The 21,325-nt window shown below is 38.2% G+C and overlaps 1 protein-coding gene across 2 annotated transcripts in view; it reads right to left on the bottom strand.

Annotated features, from left to right (window-relative positions):
- Positions 1-6,081, bottom strand: part of SEMA3A (semaphorin 3A) — a 194,063-nt gene extending 187,982 nt beyond the window's left edge. Inside the window, exon 1 of one of the 2 annotated variants that reach the window (XM_086886607.1) lies at positions 5,854-6,081. The gene's annotated coding sequence lies outside the window, so the exon portion shown is untranslated. The remainder of the gene's footprint in view (positions 1-5,853) is intronic. The other variant, XM_086886609.1, reaches the window with a different exon arrangement.
- Positions 6,082-21,325: the final 15,244 nt, after the last annotated feature.

Below are 21,325 nucleotides of genomic sequence, written 5' to 3'. Positions count from 1 at the left end.
CCTGTGAACTCCCTTCCCTTCAGAAATGGCCTTATTGTCAGAAAACTGTTGTAAGTGAGAATATTTGCTCCTTGAGATTTATTTTTTCATGATTGCCTAAACTAACTACCCTTTCTATTCCTCAGGGCAATGTGAAGTCTGTGCCAATGCATTATAAAATGGCTTTGTTTGCCAGAGCCCTTTGACCACTGAGGGTTTCTGAGCATTCCCATTGATTGGAATTCATTGGCCTCTACAGTGTCCTCACCATCAACATGTTATATCCATAATACAGCAGGGAGAAAAAAAACAAACTCAAACAACATGCACAATAAATAAAAGTATCCTTACTTCAAAACATAATTAATCAAAGTTCTGCAATATTAAGATAACTTAGAGATATCTCTCCTTCCTAGAAACCTCTGTCTTAACAAACCAGATTACACAGACAGAAATTCTCAATCCGTAGGTTTTAACTCAGATAACTTCCCCTCTATAGACAGTTTAAGTCAACAGAAAGACTGTCACCTACTCAGAGGGCTTTGGATCAGCTTTGGAAGCTCAAAGTTTTCCTGAAACCTGACAATTTAAGCAAAACTACACCTATTAGGAGATAAGATTAAAATTACTTGAAAAATGGTACTTCTTCTTGTCATACTTCACAGGGGAAAAATAACCCAATTTTTTGTCTATAATAAAAAAAAAACCTTGTCTCACAGCTCTTCCTTCAAATAAATGGATCTGAGAAAGAAAAAATTAAAAAGCTTAGAAAAAGCATGGAAATGTTCTTGATCTATTTCTTTAGTTGATTACACATTTATTTTCTTAAAAGAAAAACAAATATTAATATGAAGAAGTGTTAGTTAGGTTACTCTAAGACTTTGTGCCTAAACTGAAGCAAACAAAAATTTTATGCCAAATTCCAGCATGCCCCAGAAAAAAAAACAAAACACAGCCCCAGCCTTGCCATTACAGCTTTCTAAATGTTTTGTTTATTTCCACACTTGGAATCAGGAAAGCCAGAAAGTTAGTACGAGATCTCTGCAGTGCACATTTTTGTTTGTCTATTTTTTTTATCCAGTTTGCAAAAATAAGCACACACCTACATGAGGAGGGAGAGGTTCAAGCCTCTTTTTTCCTGGTTCAAGGCAAGGGTCAAAGGCAGGACTCCCCCCTTCCCCAAGGCTGCTGCAACCATCACAATCTTCAGTAGTCTTTGAAAGCATTTTTTCTCTGTTGCTCATACAGAGGGTCTTTCGTTTTGCATAAAATTCTTCAATATTTATTGAAACAGCAAGAGAGCGTGAAAATGACTGTATAAGACAGGGGTTAGACCCATCCCAGGAGATGTGAGACACTTGGGTTCCCTTCCCAGGCCAATGAATTTTTAATTGTATTCTAAAACGTGGAACAGCCTTAAGAGGAGAGACAAAGCCTGACTCAACTTCCTGGAAACCAGATGAGCTTTGTTCAAAGGAGTATGTGAACCCCCTTTTCCTGGGTTTGCTTGACCGCCCTGATAGCTGGGCCAAAGGATTGAATGAGATATTATTATAATATACATCTCTCTGGTCTGCAAAGGAAAATAATTTGGGCATTTGACTGCTATCATTGATTGCTTTCAGTGCATAAATAACTTCTGAAATGTCCAGATTTCAGAAAGTTAATATTTTGATTCTTAACAAATTAAGGCCAAGATGAAGAGTCAGCCATTTTCACAGCTCATGGAGAAACATTTTATTTTACCATTTCCCAAAACTCTTGCTGATTTTTCTTTTTTACTTTTTTTTTCCTTCTTTTTCCTTTTTCCTTTTTTCCTTCTATGCAATGAAAATGCTCCTCATAGAAAACAAATGCAGAATTTTATTCAAAACAAATACACAGCTTTTGCCTCATATGCCCATTCATCCTGGAAAATCTTTGAGTAAACATGTACATTAAAAGGGTTTTGTTCCTATTTTCCTAATTCCTACAGTTACGCACGTTTATACCATCATGGGATATGAAATGAATTAAATTCAGCATGTGTAACACTAGTGAAAGGCAATGAACTTTACATCAGGAAGGAACTGGATTCATGCTATATATAAGAGGAATCAAACAGCCTGCAAGTCTGAGTTTCATGAGACACAAGAGGTATGCACCTTTTTCATTATAATTGAATGTAAGTGCTTGTATGGTTTTTAACAACCAGTGATTGCTCTTGTGGTTTTATGGCCTGGTCATATGCCCACTGAAATCAACAGAATGAACTGTGAAAGGCTTCTGAGCTTTCTTAAAAGTGCAGCTCAGTGACACAGAACAACCCAGCTGCCTTATCAACAGAAACGATTTGAACAAAATGATGAAAAATAAATTTTAAAAAATTACTAAAGCAAAGGTGATTGCTTACAGAGTTTAAAATTTTTAGATCTATGTGGTTTATACTTTCCCATGCTCCTTTTCCCATCAATAATCCAACCATTCATCTTCTGTGAAATCTAAACCTTCTGTGCTTCATGTTTTATTCATCCTAAGGTGCTTAATTTATACCAAAGGACAGCAGAGGGGCTAAGAGTAGCCTGTGTAAGGGGAGATGCCTTTAAGGCTATTATTCATGCCCTTTGATCTCAAGTTTTCATTCAGGAAACTTTGGTTCTGTGGGTAATTAGAGGCTGCCACTAACTTTTACTCTATAAATTACAATAAATCTGAAGAAAGCCAAGGATGTTGGAAACTGTAGCCATGTTTTGAAATCTACACTACTCAGAGCAATTATAAATATGTTCTAAAACCCCAAAGTTAATTCTGAATCAAGACTAGTTATTTTCTTTTAAATCTATATTTCAGAATTTAATTGATAAGTATTACCAAACCCAAAAGTATTTATGACCGTTTATTTTATACATCACTTTGGTTGACACCTTAGAAGCTACAGTATGATGGATGAAGACTGACACAGAACTTAGACTTTCCTGTGGAAATATATGTTGTGAACTGTACAAAACCAATTATTTCAAACAAAGCCCATGCTGTTTCCTCTTCTAAGACGCTGCTACATATTTAGGTTTTCAGCTTGAAAGCTCATTTTGGCACCACTAATGAAATAAATTATGTTTCTTGTCAGATCTCCCACTGGGTGGCGTGTGGTACCTCATGTATGTTCATTTGTCACCCTCAAATAGAATAATACTTCCTGCAGGTTCCCAGAGCAGATAACTGCCCAAGTGGAAGTTAATTAAGTCATCAGTTCACTTTGCTCCAAAAGATGTTAAACCACCGATGCTAAATGAGAGACTTTCAGTATCACACTGGAGACATATCCAATTAAAACGCCAGAAGTATTCACATGTATGTAGAACTCTTCTCACAGATTATGGGGAAGAGAGGACTAATAGATAATAAGTAATTTATAACAGAAAAAACCCCCCAGCAATTAATCTTGAAGTCAGCAGAAACTATCTTCCCTGAAAAATCTAGATGGAAAAAATCTGCTGAAAAAAATTGCACTTTCTCCTATTTCAAATTTGAAACCTGACACTTCATTGTGTCATGTTTCCACTAGTGATTTTTCACTTATTTTCAGTAGATACCAGAATCACTTTTTCTAAATGCAAATTCATCCAAACTGAAGGAGTTGCTTTACTTCCTCACATGTAGCCTAAAAGAAATATTTACAATTTATTAAACACTTAAGATATTCTGTAACAATGTGATGGAATAATTCTATTTTTTTCCCATGGAAGAGGAGAATACTTCTGTTTCTTCAACAGTTAAGGAAAAAAAGGTTTTTTTTTCTACACAGGAGCATAAAATAGTAGACACATAACCCAGAGTGATTTTTTAGGCAGGACACAAAGTTCACCAATACTTTTGTCTCTCTAGTAACAAGGCTTCTACCCATTACCCATTTGTTCAGCTCCCATTACAACAACAAAACCTGTCAGGAAATAAAATTTGACATTTTACTTTATACTTTACTATAATATTTTTTTTCTCTTGACAGTATGACTAATTGAAGACCAATGAAAGCTAAGAACAATAGAAATTAAAGTCCTTCTGTTTCTGGGTTCCCGGTTCAAAATCATATTCCATTTCCAAATGGAAACCCTGCTTTGGGCTAGAGATGACCTTCAGTGTCCCATGTGCTAGTTGGAACAAGTCTGGGGATGTTTATCAGGCCCTCAGGGGCATATTGCAAAATCTTAATAGTAGGAATAGAGTACTGAGTTACCTCTACACATGACAAAACCACTGTGAGGAACTACCCATGCTATAGAGTATGAATTTCAATTTGGGTGTCTTTGGAGAGGTTTCCTGCCCCATTCACAAGTAATGAGCAAAGCTGGATATGGGATTTTCCATTTTCTAGTTCTGTGAGAGGACTAATTTGCAGCCCAAATTATTAATTTTGTATCACACCAACATAATGAGAAGTTGCCCTGCAACATAAGCATAAACAGAACCTTATCTGCATCTTTTCAGGGTAAAACATCTGGTACACAGTCATGTGTAACACAAAAGAGCTCTTTTCTGGGCTACTGCACATGAGAATTTGTCCTGTTGAAGGATAGGGCACAGAGCCTTTCCAGGCCAGAGTCTTCCCTCATGGACAAAACTTCTCTCCTGAGTAGAGAATGCTTGTTCTCTGTGTACAGCCCTTCAGGGACAAAAATATTCTAGCCCCAGAACAGTCTGAAGGTCATAAAGATGAGCATGGTTTAGAACCTGTTGGGGGGTAATGCAGAGGTTATTGACTTCTGGTAATGCTTCCTGTAAATGTGAGGAACTAAAACAACTTAAAATTGTTACCTGGGACTCTAAAATGCTCTATCTTCTGCACTAAGAGTCTCTATCTATTAAAGACAATCCAGTTTAGAGACAAAGCTGGTGCATATTGGAGGCACTGACCAATATATTTGTTCTGCCTGACACTGAAGAAACAAAGGTATTACTGCAAGTCCAGATTTTAACCGATTTGGCTTCCTCTAAACAGAATGACAAATATGTAGCATGCAAATTGCAAATTATTTGCAACAGCTGCTGTTTGCTAAATTCTCCTCCCCTTGCTGGGTTTGGTTCCCATTCACCTGAAAAACACAAGTGTGTGGCTGCTGCATGTGGAGGCTTTGCCCCAGAAAGGGTGGGGGGTGGGCAGAGAGCCCTATTGCCAGGACTTTAGATTTTAATTCTAGATTCAGTCCTGATGTCTCTACATCCAATCAGTAGAATGTGCGCAGGATTTCCTGCTTGTTTTGTTCATTTAGCCTGGAAACTTTTCCAGATATTGATTGTATCCAAGTACAGTGCCTAACTCAATGGTACTGGTCAAAGCTGTAGCCTTCCTACAAGAGAAGTGATCACAGTGCAATGTAACTTCTCAAAATTGCTACAGTAAACACATTACTACATCTCTAAAAATGAAATACACATTTATGGTGAATGCCTCCAGACAGTTTCAAAACTTTTCCAAGAAGAATTGCATAAAGATTGTTATTACTTAATGGAAGGGTGTTATGGACATGAGGTTACAATGAAATTAAATTAATTCCAAAAAAATGAGGAGGGGATATATATTTCCAAGGACACCACATCCTTAAGAAAGACCTCTGCTTTTATCCTCAACACTAGGAGTTGAGGGCTGCACATAAGCTTTGATCAGCCTTAATTAACTCTGGGTTGGATCTGTGTCTGTGAATTGTTTATAGTATCTTGGCTGAAAGAGAGATGCTAACCAATACATTTATAGAAAAAAAAAGAAAAAACAAAAAACCAAGCCTTAAAACATAGTTTGACTTGCTGGATTAATATTATGCCAGCTAACTTGAAAAAAAATAATAAAATTTAGCCTTAACTATGTTGCTGTTCATCTTATTTAAAAAAGGAAATCCTTACCAATTGGGATTTATAACAGTGCTTCCCATGTGCAGTATTTCTGTTGGAAAACTTGATGAGAAGCCCTTGGTATTGCTCTGTGGCTGGGCTATGCCCTGCAGCTGTGCCTGGAGCAGAGTGTCAAACACTGAGGCTCCAGTTGTTTTGAGAAGCCAGCTGGGTGTCAGTGGGTGGTTTCCCAGCTGGCATCTTCTCAGGACTTTTGCCCAGGAGTCCTTCTGGCCGGTCAGGCAGCTTAAGAGTTGAATGTGTGGCTGGGATAACATCATCTCACTGCTGCGCTCAGCTGACCTTCACAGTGTTTTTGTTTTGACTCATACTTGCTTGTAAGGAATTTGCTTTTTCTGTCATTATATAAATACACAGACAGACACGGTCCAAATTCTGAATCCTTTGCTTTGCAGGCTCCAAGCCCAGCCACAAATCTGAGCCCTGGCTGGGATCTGCACTGAGAAGCATTAGGCAAACACAGCGGCTGTGTGGCTTTACATGCACCCAGCCCTGACACCTCTGCAAGGAAACCAGCAGGAGCACAGGTACCTGCACTGATCCTGCTGCAGAAACATCCATGGGGCTCACTGACAGCTGTCAAGAAAGAATTGGGCCAGCCAGATTCCCTTCTCTCAATACCCAGCATGACCAAACACTCTCAGTGAGCTGTGAGCAATCACCAATACCACAGTAATTTCCCATAGTTTTGTGTTTGTACAATGCCAGCAATATCCACTCAGACAGGAGGGATAGATCTCTTCTTGTGGGGAATTCACAGCTCCATTCATTAATAGACAAGGCACAGCAGAGGCTTGCAGGAAAGAGATATCTTCAGAGAAACTGACTGAGAGCAGGTACTGAACAAGTGTACATTTCTGAAAGCACCAATGCCAAAAACAGGATCTGTAGTAATCATGGCTGGTTTTTTTCTCTCATTCCCATACATTACTGCAGGCATCAGCGAAGTCATAACTGTGTTACAGAAGTAAATCCAGAAAATACTGCTTTAGTCAAGGCTTTTTGCACCTCATAGACAGGAGCAATTCCAGTGACCGATCTTACCTGCCAGAATCAAGTCCTGGGATTAGCTGTGCTCAACGATTTTCAAACTGTGGTTCTGCAAAGTGCTGGTAAATCATCCGTATGTGGTCTCTGGTCTATTAAACAGCATGATCTCATCAGCCCTAAATAGCTGAGCTAAACTCTGTGAGAGAAACTTTGCGAGCTGACAACAGACTTAGTACCAAACTGTGGGCGTCACTGTCCTCCACAGTACTGTCATTAAAGCATGCTGTGGGTGGAAGCTTGGAATCACCACTACTGAAGGAAGAAAGACATTCTATGGCAATATCTACATTAAGCTTTCCTGGGCTGGAGCTCTGGGCTCCAGTGTTGAGCCCACTGGTTTGGATGTGCTATGAAGGCAGACAGACATCCCGATGAGCCGGAGTGGTCCCAGCTCCTGGCACTCTTGCTTATCTCAGAAAATGCTTCTGCTCAGCTCCAAAGGGATGTTTGACTTCAGACAGATCTTAGGATGTGGCAGGTTTGACTTTATGCACTAATAGGCATCATTTTTCCTCCTGTAAGGGCCCTCAGCAGTGCTGACCTCAGCTGATGGCATGAGGGGGAGCTGGGTATGGGACGCTCTCACCTGACCAGGTCCTTCACTGCTGCTTCCACTTCTGCTTCTTAAAAACTTTGTCTGGGTCCTTCACTGCTGCTTCCATTTCTGCTTCTTAAAAACTTTGTCTGGCCCTAGGAGCCCTGGAAAGTTCTAAGATGTGAGCTTCAATGTATGCTTTGTGGTTTACCAAGGAAGTGTGCTATGTGACAAAAACATCAGAAAGCAATGAATGCAGAATGAATGAATTTATTTTTATTTTTAATAGAAAATGTTTAATTTTTGTTTGCTGCTTGTGCCTCAGACATGCAGCAATAATTTGAAGTTTAATTTTACCCCCTGCACCCAACATAGTCTCTGGACTAGAGTAAGATATTTCCACTTTTTTCTTTTTTCTTTATGTAACATTTGCATGGATACATTTATTAAAAGAAATCAGATGTCTGAGAAAACAAACAAACCAATAAAAAATAATTCAAACTGTGCAAATAGAGAGGAAAATAACCCACAAGAGACTGAAAAATGATAATTTCAATGTTTTGAATTGAAAAATCATTTTGAAAGAGGGTTGCCTTTGCATATAGTTGCAAACTTTCACCCAAAGAGAATTTAGTCAATATGTACTAGCCTATTTAAATTAAGATGTTTCACAGAAGCATCTCTATATTGATGACACGTTCAAATTTCATTGTTTCTGTGGTAATTTTCTGATGAGAGAAGTAAAAAATAAAGAGGAAGAAGAAGAAGAAATAGAAGAAGAAGAAGAAGAAGAAGAAGAAGAAGAAGAAGAAGAAGAAGAAGAAGAAGAAGAAGAAGAAGAAGAAGAAGAAGAAGAAATAGAATAAGAATAAGAATGAGAAGAAGAAGAAGAAAAAGAGGCAGAAGAGGAGGAGGAGGAAGAAGAAGAAGAGGAGGAGGAGGAAGAAAGTACTGAAAAGCAGACCCTTGTAAGAGGAAAATATGTTTTACAGCATTTGCAGCTCTGGAGGTATGGCAGAGACTTCTGAAAGGATTTTGCTTTTATGTTTGTTTTTTTCTTTTTCTAATGCACATCAGAAACACTGCCCAGCTGTTTTTGGGAATTGGAGTTGTCCAGTGTATCTCTCTGATCATCTCCAGCTCATTATAATGTGACCTGTGGGCCTGTGTGGTGCTGTGCCCTGCAGTCCTTCTGCTCCAAACACCCTAACCAGGGACTTGTTGGGACATGCAGACTGGATGGGACCTGCAGCAATTTTCTTTTGTGGGAAACCCAGAGCACAGACAGGGGGACCGGAGGCGCCTACTGTACCCTCGCCAGGGAGTTGGGCTGCTCCCAAGTCTCCCCATCTCAAATGCAAGCTCCATTTGCCATTTCCCCCCCAGCTTTATTTCAATTTGCATACACCTATGCTGGAAGAATAGATGTACTGTGCATAAATGTTCTAACTGGCACACAAACAAAGATGTTTATACATAAGCAAATTCATCCTTTGTTGGCTATTAGAGTCATTAGTCTCTTTCAAACACTTGAGTCATTCCATTCATGGAGCAGAAAAAGTACCACTGACCTCAGCGACCCATCACAGGCAAACCAGTGAGCAGCCAGTGATGGAGAAAGAAAGCAAATTCTCACTTGGAAAAAAAATAAAAAAATAAAAAAATCAATGAGCTTGAATTTGTTTGCATAAACTGTATAAAGAATCACAACTCCCAGCTTAGTGAAGAAACTAATTTTTTTAAAGAAATTAATGAAGAATGAAGATCAAAGTCTTGGTCTGAAGCTCCTTGTAGTCAATGGAAAGAATCATGGTTTAGTGGGTTTGGTGAATGCTTCCCATTTCCAAGTCTGTTTGTAAAACCACAATTTCAAAAGCTTTCAACTGTGCAAGGAGATGGAACATCTTTCCAAAACACTTCGAGATATTCAATATCCACAGACAAGGAAAGTCAGTTTGAAGAGAGAGATATGTTGGCACATAAGGGAAAAGGGGGTGTGTGGGGAAATGAAGGAAAATAAGACATTATTTTCTTCATGTCCCTGCAGAGTGGGATGCAGGACAGAGAACATAAATTTAGGCCTGTGCTGCTGGGAACAGGAGAGGTGTCAGAAATCACACATTTTGCAGTGTGTTCCTCTACAAGAAAGTCCTTTGAGAGAAAAGCCTCTAAGTGTGTGAGCAGAACCCATAAAATTTTACACCCACCCCCCCAAAAAAGGAAGAATCTAGAGTCCAAACCTGCCACAGAAACCTCGACCCTTCCTTTAAATTTGTCTGCAATGCTTTTACAAGACATAGGTTTAAAAAGGCAGCGTGCTTGCAGTAAAAAATTATATCTATAACTTTTTATTGTAGCAAGCTGTTCTTGGCAGTGCCAAGATATTATTTTTTATACATAACAGTGTGCATATATGGTTTTAAAATTCTGTACAGTAGTTTCATACCAAACTCTTCATTGTTGATATAACTTTTCATGTCAAAATGCATTCTGTGTTTCAGAAAAAAATTGAATACATCATATTTTAATCATTTTGCATAAATTGTGTTTACTGTGGTTTTAAAAAAAAGCCTTTTCCTTCCAACTACCAATTTGATTGAAAACAATTTTGCTTCTGGCACAAGATTCTGAGCAATATTCAGCACAAATTACATTTTATTCTATTATTAATAGATGTGATATGTGAGAAATGAAGATGTATGTATACTTGTCTCTGTTTATAATTATAGCAATGCCATTCCTATTTTCCCTCTTTTATACATGCTTTTTACAATCTTTGAGTTGGATATCTATATGTTTGTGATCTCTTATCCAAAGGGCAAAATGACAATGAAAATAAGAGCAGCTATCCTGTTACAAGATTAATTTGGGTATGATAAATGAGTGTTTTTAGAATGAATTGCATAGGTTACCACTTAAACAGGTCTTGGCAGCAAACCAGCCCTTTTCTTCAACAAAAAGGGGGGGAAAAATGTAGAGAATGTATAAATGAGTTGATTGCCCCAGGATGTCTCTCTCAAGAAGGATTAGAGAAACCTACTGGGGCATTTTCTATCCCCACAAAAGCACTATTTGTGCTACAAAAGTTCACCCCGATAATCATGTTACTACAGAAAAAAAAAAAGAAAAAAGAAAAAAAAGAAGGTGGTTTTCTGCTTCTGTATAACCTCTTGTAATACATTAGAAGTCATAGGTGCCACTAAGTCAGCTGTGTACTGCATGCCCAGCCTATCCAAAGAGTGGGAGTGAGAACAAGTTCTCTCAAATACTCTTCAACAAAGATAGGGAAAGCCAAAGAATATATTTTCCTGCTGTCATTGAAAAAGTACTGTGAAATCAAACTCCACAGTTGAGGCACAGCTTCATCAGTGCTGTGCAGGTTTTAACTTCCAGGTTTTAACTGTCCTGGGTCTTTAGGTTCAGGCTATGGTTGGCCTCACATGCACACTGTAAGGAAAAGCCAGCAGCAGTGTTTGAAGGGCAGCTCCCGGTCACGCACATTCTTGCTCCTAAAGCTGTTTGTTCCAATTGAGACACAGGGATTTCTGAAATGCCCAATCAGTTATGAGTAAGACTCCAGCATGGCTTAAGGCCAGTCATGATATACATTTGATGAGATGGGACATCTGTGTTTCAGTTTGGTCTCTTTATAAGAAATTTATTGGCAGGAATAATTCTAAACTGTTGTCGGGGTATGTGACAAGACAACTGGAATATTTTTTGGTGAAGCCTTGTAATTTTTCTTCCCTTTGCTTTGTTTTTCTTGCAAGATTGCTTCCTATAGCTATTTAATGAAGATAGAATGTCTTCCTTACCTTGATCATTGCATTTTTCTCCTCTAATCTTTCTGCACTTAAAACTTTTAAAGGCTGCCATAGCTGTTCAGATCAAGAGCCCAGTTCCTTTCTGGGGAAGACATCAGTAGACATTTACAGAAATACTGTAAGAAAAATGGAAAGAAAAAGGGAACCCTCCTCCCAGTAGAGTATAATCAGATTTCCTGAGGGCACAGGTGATAAGGCTTTTCTCCGTGGTTTCTTGCTTTATTCCATTTATTCTTCACTTATATGGCTCAAAATCCAGTAGCATTGGTTTTCAAATTATGCCTTTTTTGGCTGTGCAAAAAGATACCTCATTAAAAAAAGGTGTATTATCTGATAATTTTTCTGTGGTTTCCTAAGCCCTAGGTTATGGAAAATTTGACTTTTTTTATGCCCTTTTGGGTTAAAAGACTGGAACTGGGCATGGCAAGAAAAGGCCAAACAGTGGAACAAGATGTAGCAAAAAGTAGAGAAAAAGAGAACTGTTGAAAACATGATAAGCAAAACCAGAGATGAGAGAAGGACTGGTGATGGGCATATGCTTAGAATAGAATGAAGAGATTTTTCAGAGGTGAGAGGACCTGAAATGGGATCTAAACAACCTGAACACCAACACTGTCTCTTAACCACTGCTCTGTGCTGTCTCCATGTATTTTGTTCATACCAGAGTGCTCTGTTCATTAAAATTCATACATCTACAAACAAGCAAAACAAAAGGCCCAAAACCAGATAAACAAACCAATCAAATCCTGATGCATAACAGAGGGGAAAATAAAAGGAAAGATTCCCTCCCTAGCCCCAGCTGTTCATATTTATATTCACTTGGCAAACACTTGAAAGAGTTTCTATCTGATGCATTCGTGAATGTCAGAGGGGAAAAAAGTGATCCTGGATAGATTCATACCAAGATACTGTTATATTTCATGGCAATCACAACCATCTTGATGATGTATTTCTGTTCTGTGCTTCAGCTACACTATGAATTTATGGGATGGAAAGGACAAGGATGTGGCTTTCAGAAGCTGTTTGTTTCAGGATGACCTGTGTGAAGGATTGTCATCAGTCCATGGCATGTGGTTCATATCAGAATGTAGGGAAGGATACAGGTAATTTTTAAGTGTGAGAATGGTATGCTCACCTCTGAAACAAGTGCTACAGGAACACTTTTGTTAAGTAGGAATGGAAACATGGCCTCATGAAACAGCCTTTGGGTAGAAAACAGGACATCAGCTACTTTGTTCCACTTGCCCCTGGCACAATATTTGCATATGAATGGACTGTCTAGAATTTAAATATAAGCCATCCAAAAGAGCTGGTGCTCAGTCCAAACATAATAAATAATTTCCCTGAGATCTGAAGAGAAGGTAAATTTATTCATAAAATTATGACTGTGAATTGTGATTTTGCCACTTATATTTGAATGTTGAAGACAGCAGTCAAATTTCCCGCTGTGACACAAACCACTGTTGACAACAGAGAAATGTGTCTATGTGAGAAGCTCTCTGGCGTGTATGCTGTCATAAAATTTATGACTGACTTTAAGACAAAGAGCATTCTGATTATAGGCACTCCTTGGAAAGGGTGAGTGAAAAAAAAAAAAATTAATTCTATTTGTATTTTTCATTTCAGTTAACAAGACAGCCTCATCCAAAACCCAGTTAAGCAAAATATTATATTCCAATTGTTTTCACTGAACGCTGGGATGCAGGGTCCTCAGAGACTCACATGTTACACACACCAAGGAATATAGAATTCCTGCCCCAAATAATTTGCAATATAAACCTCTGAACCATTAATGCATAACTGAGACTTTTTTAGACCTACAGATATCGAAGCAAGTAGTTGCTTGTGCCTGAAAGCTAAAGACAGTAGCAGCATTTGGAATCAAAAAAGACAAGTGAAATAATATCCACCATTCACCACTAAGACTTTAAGGAAGTAAACAGAATGATCATTAAATCTTCTCAAGCAAGATCCTTTTCCACATATAAATTCCAAACTTCTAGCCAGTTGCAGGTGCTGATGCTATCACCCTAAAAATAAATGCCAAATTTTGCTTTGAATATTCCATGTTCCCTGATTTTTTTTTTTGCTTAGAAACATAGGATGATTTGGTTTGGAATGCATCTTTAAAGATGGTTTAGTCCAAGCCCCAAAGGGGGCTGGGCATTTTCCCTAGCCACCCTTACCCAGAGAGGTATCCCCAGGGACACGCTGGGTAATTATGTAGGGACATGAAGAGTATGTCATATTACTTAACGTGTTATAGCCCCAAACTCATACAATTTTGGAGGGAGATAGAAGACAGGTCAGGTACAGAGGGCATGTATGGCTGGACACACAATGTCTTTCCAGTGTCAATATTTGACAGGGTTAGGTTGGTCTCCACTGCTGGTTACAAGTTGTTCTGTTCAAAGGATCAAGAGCTATGAAATAAAAAAAATACTCAAGAAGTCCTGTTAAGAACACAGCAAATGCATTGCTGGTGGTGCTTTTGTTTACACCTCATGCTGCAGATGCTGTATATCATATAGATAATAAAGACTTGCAAAGAAATGTTATATACACTGTTGACTATTTGATCATTCCAAGCAATTTGATTTTCTTGGTTTGTTTTCTCTATTTCTTTAATTATTTTTTTTTAGAATTATTTTTCCTGTTTTAATGCTACTTTTGACAGCAGATACCAAGTCACCTCAGTCACCAGAAAACAAGTGGTTCTGATTTTTCTTCATTGTTAGTTGGATGTTTGTGGTTTTGCAGTGCTGGTTGTTAAAGTTCATTCAAAACCAACCCAAGGTAAACATCCAAAGGCTCTTTTTACATTCACTCATTTTTAACATTTTCTCCTCTCTCAGTAAAAATTTTCATTCCAAGCCTGCTGGGGCTGAAAGATGTGGTCACCTCTGTGTGCTCCAAGGGACACAGGAGGGTTGTATGAATGCTCAGTTAAGAGAAGGAGGGAATCCTGAGCTCTCCAAAGGACTTGGAACTCACTCACTGACCACAGCAAACTGTGCTGCTGTCTCCAAAGAGTTGTGGTTGCAAAGGGCACACACAGGCACAGGGTGTGACACCTGCTTTGGGACTTCAGCCACCCAACCATTACTCATGTCTTCATTAACTTAAAACTGAGTTATTGCTCAGCTCTTCATCTCTGACTATGCCTATGAAGCACTCTGAAACTGCTTCTAATGCAACATTCGAGAAATATTTAATATGGAAACAACTTTGATACTAAGTACAAATTAAAGCATTTTAGGCTATATTTTTATATCATATTTTTGACCTTAGGTAATACCTAAGTTTTGGAGTTTTTGGAGAAGCCTGGTCATTTGTACTGTGCTGTCTGGAAAGAAACAGAAGGAGGTATTGAGATTCCAAAGAAACAAACATACTTTCTTAGGTAATGTGACTCAATATTTCTGTTAGTGAAGCTCAAAATGCCATAATACACAAAGACTTCCATTAACAGATTTCACAGATTAAAAATAAAAAACAAAACACCTCAGGAAATGAGGATTTTATATAAATAAATAGAGTATTTACCATAATGTTCAGACATTTGTAAACAGAGATAGTATCTACTGAACTTTGGAAGAATGTGACTTTGAAATTATCACTTGAAGAAAAGCCATTTAATTTCACTTGGACTGTCATTGGACTTGGGCAGCAAGAGCCTAATCCTGTGTCTATCCAATGATGGTACATATCCAGTGAGTTTTGTCTCATCAAAATGATCCCCAGTACTTAAATTAATTTAACAGTCCCTTTTACTAACCTTGATCAAGGTACTGATTCATACAATGACCAAATGGAAGGAACTTGGAGTAAGTTAGACAGTGGGAAGTCCAAAAACCTCCATTTCAGCTGCATCCTCTTATACCTGTATCCAGTGATGGAGCTGAACACACAAACTCCAAATCTTTGGAGAAAACATTTGCCACCAGCTCAGTAATGCTAAAAATTCCAGGGCAACCATTTTACTCAGCTTGTTGCCACCACCTGGAAATAAGCAAATTTTCTAACTGTTTTCAGCTTAGAAAAATAGATAAATTCTAACAGAATCTGAGTGGATTGTGCAGCCACTCAAGGCCAGAGACTGGAATTCTTCACAGAAGACAAAAACAAACCCCATCATATTTAATTAGCAAGAAACCCACAATTTCTTTTACTCAATAAAAAGATGCAGATTTGCAAACATAAGTGACTTGATTTTCTTTAATTTGCATGGAAGGAAATTCATTGACCTGGTGAGGTGACTTGTGTATTTTAAGGGATGGTGAGAATACAGCCCCTGTAGTTGCCACTATTGGTTTTATATAAACACTTCTCATACCTATTGCACTTCTGAATTTGCTTCCTGGCCCTCAGAACACACATGAGTTTTAGTGTCTGTATATTGAGAAAACATATAGATACAGAAGGAGGAAAGCTATCAAAAAGGCTGTTAAGAATGAGTAAAAGTTACCAGCAAGGTCTTAGCAGAAGCAAATCTCTTTAGGACCAGATTTTATGCAGTGATTACTAAGAAACTTACATAATTGGACCAACAGTTGTTGGTTTCTTTTCCAGCATCTGGTTGTCACTTGAACTACAATGCAGCTCCAATTATATTTTATAGGGAGCAATTTAATTTTTATAGTTTAAGAATCCTTTGGAATTGGTTTGTGAAAGGAAACAAAATATTAAAAAAAAAAAAAAAGAAGAAGAAGGAGAAAAAAAAGAAAAGAAGGACAAAAAAGATTGTCTGGCCTCAAAGCTTCTAAAGAGAAAGTGAGATCAGAAATTCTAACCCAGACTGGCTGTTTATAACAGCTGCTACTGAAACTGTTAATTCAAAGCAGTGCTCTGAAAATATCTATCAGTCTTGTTCTCCCTGCCCTTTTAAGGGGAAGGAATGAAATCCCAACAAATTATTGGGGAGCAGTCCAAAAGTCTTCTCTCCTCTCTGCACAAGCTAGTATGCCTCAGGAATAAAGACCTCAAATGACAAAATGACTCCTCCTTTTTATCCTCTAAATAAATCTATCTTCTTGGTGCTAGAACCAAGGACAATAATGCTGTCCCTCATCCTGAATCTGATCTATTGCTTACAGAAGATGGATGTCCAGCTCATACAGAGCAGCAATTAGTAACACTCAGTCTTTGCTGAGATTAACCTAATTTTGCAGCATCAGATACCCAGCAGCTTTCCTCAGTGAAAGTTTGGGAAATTTAATCTTTGGGAGACTGGACAGTACTCATGTGCTGTTCTCAGAGATGCTCTTTGCCTCAAGAATTGATTTCTTTCATATCTTTAGCCTGTACAACATTTTCTGGTGCATCCTCTTCTGACCTAAGTTTATTTTATACAGCACAGTAATTTACAGTGGCCTTTTACCTAAGCAGAGCAGCAGTGGGGAGGTGGGTTGAGCAGGAGGAGGTGCAGCAGTGACAGGAAGATGCAGGGCAATTCAGTAGCTTTTTTTCTGCTGTCAGCAGTGAGACAGTGACAATAAGTTACAGCCTGAACATCACTAAGCACCACTGACCCCTGCCAGGCTGAATTACCTTCCAGGGTAGCCTTCAGTTCTGTTCTGCCTAATAAAATTTATATTTTATTACAAGGAAAAAACATCTATAGAAATGTGACATAAAGGTCCTGTGATTAAACAAGCTGCTAAATATGAGCTTGTGCAGGTTTCCTAACTCAGATGAAGCTTCACACATCTTTTGGATATCCTGTTTTTGGAGGCAAAAAATAATAAGCCTCTCCCCTACACTACACTGATATGACATGACACAAAATCAAGTTTCTTGACATCAGGTTCATTATACAATGGAAGCATTTCCTATTTGTGTTCTCATATCTAGTTTTCTGCTTGTCTGTAAAAAAATGCCTTCACTATCACATTTATGTCCTTCTTGCATCTAGGGAGCAAGCATTAGAGGATACATAAATCATGACATGGTCCAGTACTCTATTAATTTGGGGGAAATAAAGGAAATTTATTTAATTAAGGTAGTGGCATACTACACGCTGTTACACAGTCAACTGACATTTTTGTATTAACTATTCAGATTCAAATGCTTCTGAATTGTAACAGAAAACACATTTCCACTAGACCTTCATGCTATCTTGTCTCAGACAAGTTAGAAAAAAAAAATCACTCTTATTTTCTTCAACATATAATCTGGGACAGGTGCCGATCTTTTCCTCCATGAGCCCAGAACCTCAGTCAGATCAGTGGCCTTTCAGTGGCCCTATATTTTTATCTGTAGTTTATCATTTTCAAAGCAGATGCTCACAGATGATAAGCTCCATTCTAATAGCACAACACAGTTTTAGAATTTTAAACAAAGAATAGTCCCATTGACTCTGACAGCTTTCCATTCCTTTAAATCTGAAGCAAGACAGACCGAAATATGTTACTTCATGTGAAGGCTGTAGTTAATTATCAGAGATGCACAGATATTTGTCTAAGAATATTATTTAGTCTTTACCATTTACAGTAATGTTTTGAGAAGTAAGAGCCTGATTTATCCCTGTGCAACCTCCTTCTATGACTGTGAATCTATTAAATCTTTTTTGTGCTTGAACATTTGGCTCCATCAACGAGCTGTTTTTATTCCTTTCTCTTTATATAAAAAAAAATTGGTTTGAGTTTGTCTGTTTGTTTCTTGGGGTTTTGTTTGTTTTTGTGGGGTTTGTTTGTTTGTTTGGTTGGCTTTTTATTGTTTTTTGAAGTTTTTTTTATAAAAATCTTTTTCAGAAGATATGCCATATAATTGCAAGCTCTTTTACAAATTGTAAATCCAGTGCTTTCCTCCTATCCTATTCCCAGATGATTTTTTCTTTAAGCCTTGCAACAATCTCAAACAAGATAAACACTTCACAGGATACAGAGAACTCTTTGAAGAAGTCACCTCATGTTCGGAGGCGTGACACAGGATCACAGAAATATTTCACCATTAACTTTGCAAAGATTTACATCAATAAAGCAATTTCAGTAACACTCCTTCAGGGTACATTTTGCAAGTGTCTTACATAATGATAAAATTAGGCATGCAATTCTTCATTTGGGTTATCTGTAGAAGCCCTAGTTACCTTTCAAAAAGACAAGTTTCAATAAACACTGTGTCAATGCCTGCTTATGGAATTAATTTTTTTTTCCTATGCTCTCTTTAAACAAGTCATGTTTCCAGGACTCTTTAATGTGTTTTTCTCCTTAACAGGTGATGGAGCTACAGAGAACAAAGACTTCAATAAAGACTCCATTTAGCCCCACAATACAGCAGTGTTCGTGCTGCAAGTGAAAGTTGTTTATGCTACTACCTTCCATATTTGAGGCACAGACAAAACCAAAAATAGTGAGGGGCAGATCTCATCCCCTCGCATGATGCAGGTCAGTGAAAGGCCAAGTTTGACAACTCAGCTGTGATATAACCTTGAATGGAGTAGAAGAGTCAATTCCCCTTCTTGCAATTTAAAGTTTGGAATGGGCCAAATCTGCATTCCCCATCATACTGCTCTTCCACAGAGCTTTGTCTTTTCCTGCCAAGTCTCTAAGTAGAAAAGCCAAGTCACATCTTTTACAGGCACATGGCTAGCACCGTGTAAGTCCTGCCCTGCACAGCGCCTTGGAAAGTGATGACAATGCTGCAAAGATCAGACACTGAATGGGGGCTGTGTGGGGAACTGTGAGGAAGCTGATAGTGTTTAAAGCAGTGACATTCCCCCAAAGATTTAGGTGAAGAAGCTTGGCATGAACTTAAATAGACAGATGCTTTTAATGATTGTGAAGAGTCGGGAAACTTTTTTCTTATAGTACCTTTTTTGTCAGTGAGGGTTAAAGCAAACAGTCATCCATGATCCCACTGTGTAATTGCTTCCATTTTGTTTAGGCAGTTTAACCTCCCTTTAACCCCTCTGACTACTGTTCAAGACGAAACAAAATGACTTTGATGATCTTAGGCCAGCAATAATAATAAACTCCTCTGGTGTTGTAAACCTCTTTGTGTAAAGGACAGAGAGACTGATTACTTCTCCAAACTGTTTGTGCTCTGTGATTGATAATGACCAGTTGAAATTCCCCTTGCTTCTCCTGGTGTACCTCCATACAAGGGTTATTTAATCCACTGGCACTGGGGAGGAGTTTACCTCAAGGCATGGTGAGGGTTCAAAGGCACAATGAAGAATGGCTTTCCACAGAGAAGTTCTGGGGGCAGAGCCTTCCAAAACCTGCAGTCTCCTTGCTTGTATAACAAGCCGGGAGTTAGATCTTCGACTAGCACAAATAACTTCAGTTGAGATGTATTAGTTTTATTGCCAAGGTATACCAGTTTCATTAAATCTTGTTTCTGGAGTACTGTTAGCCATTCAAAGAAAAGCTGTGCCATTCAAATTATCCCATCACTTTTGGCTGCTGACAGATCCGAGGCATCTCCAGACCACTCAAACTCCATCACCACTCAAACTATCCATACCTGCAATTCCAGCGTGACAGCGTGCTCTGCAATTACCACAAAGTGCAGGAGGCTGGGAGAAAGACATGCTGTGGCAAGAAATGTCTTTTAGAAATATGCAGAGTAAACACAATGCTGAGTTAAATTGACCTGATTTGCATTCATAAATAAGGTAAGGTGAATGTAATTATGCTGTGGCCATGGGCTAAAGGTCACATGTCATAATTTTTAATTATAAACACTTTAGCAGCAGAACAACAATGATGCATGGATCTGCAAGGCCATCCATTTAATAAAGTTTTAAAATCCTTAAACTCCCACAAATGTGTGGGTATCCCTGGGTGGGGGAGAAAGCAGAAGGGAGAGAGTTGCCTCTCCTTAGTCTGTCTTTCATCAAATCTGCTGTCTTTAGAAACATATTATTAGCCATATTGTGTGGTGAAAATGATGTTTCCAAAGTAAATTGACATTAAGCTAATATTAGTCCTGCAGATTACCCAAATTCTTCTTTCAAACATATTTTGAAACAGGAAAAAGATAAGTTTCCTTTCAAAGCCTTCTGCTATTCTGGCTCCGTGGCTGTTTCTGCAGGATTTAACCATTCCTTCCAAGAATGAATGGTCAGAAGTTTTGAAATGAACAGAGCTTGCAAAAATTTTTTAAACATAAAAAAAAATATATTCAGCCATGTAACTTGGCCCATTATTTAGTTATCAGAGTATCTAGTAGGCAGACATATCAACAAAAAATCAAAATAATATGAATAAATTACTGTACTCCCACTGCTGATGGATCCACATTGCCCCTACAATGCTGCTGAATGTGTGGTTCTGGAATCAGTCCACACTGGGCTAAAGTATCCATTTGTGGGGCTTTAACTCTGCACTGTTGCTTCTTCTGAATTGTTTTAAACCTAAATGGGCTGCAGTGATCTCCTAAAAACTTTATCAGGGAGAGGAGACTCATTAACCAAAGCAGGGTTTCATTTTGTTTTTGTTTCTTTCAAGGAAACTAGACAAGTCCATGCCTGGTTTTAGGCTTAAATTTTCTTATTCTTTTGGAGTTACCAGATTTTAGAAAGGGAAAAAAAATCTGAAATTTAAACAACATATGTTCCTCAGCAACCATGGTTTCACTAGCTCATATAAAGAACTAGAGCAAAAAATGTAAACTGCCAACATATATGACACAATAATGAACACATGTGAAGCATGGAATCCCAGAAAGAGAGGAATTCTAGACAGATTTTTGAGTGCATCTGTCTGTGTATGTTTAATGCAGCAAAGTGTCCCCTAATTTTTTGCTTTCCATGTGGATTTTGCAAAGTATGAACTTTAATGTCAAATTTCTGCCTGGGGAAAATCCTACCCTTTACTGAGGACAGAGTAAGGTCCAATATTTCACTGCAAAGTGAGATCAATTAATTATTTGAAATAGTGTTCCCACAGCTGTAACATTCTTTACATGAAGCTCAGACAGGTATATAATTCTTCCCTGTCTTTGAAAACCATCAAAGGTTTTCCTTTTGGCACTTGCTTTAAAACTGTAGTCCTCACTGATCACTACTAAAAAGGGTAAAACCAATAGCACACTAAAAAGGGAAAGATCA

Source organism: Cyanistes caeruleus, chromosome 4 (assembly GCF_971803275.1).
Source record: "Cyanistes caeruleus chromosome 4, bCyaCae1.hap1.1, whole genome shotgun sequence".
Classification (NCBI taxonomy): Eukaryota; Metazoa; Chordata; class Aves; order Passeriformes; family Paridae; genus Cyanistes; species Cyanistes caeruleus.
This window is presented reverse-complemented; position numbering and strand designations above follow the sequence as displayed.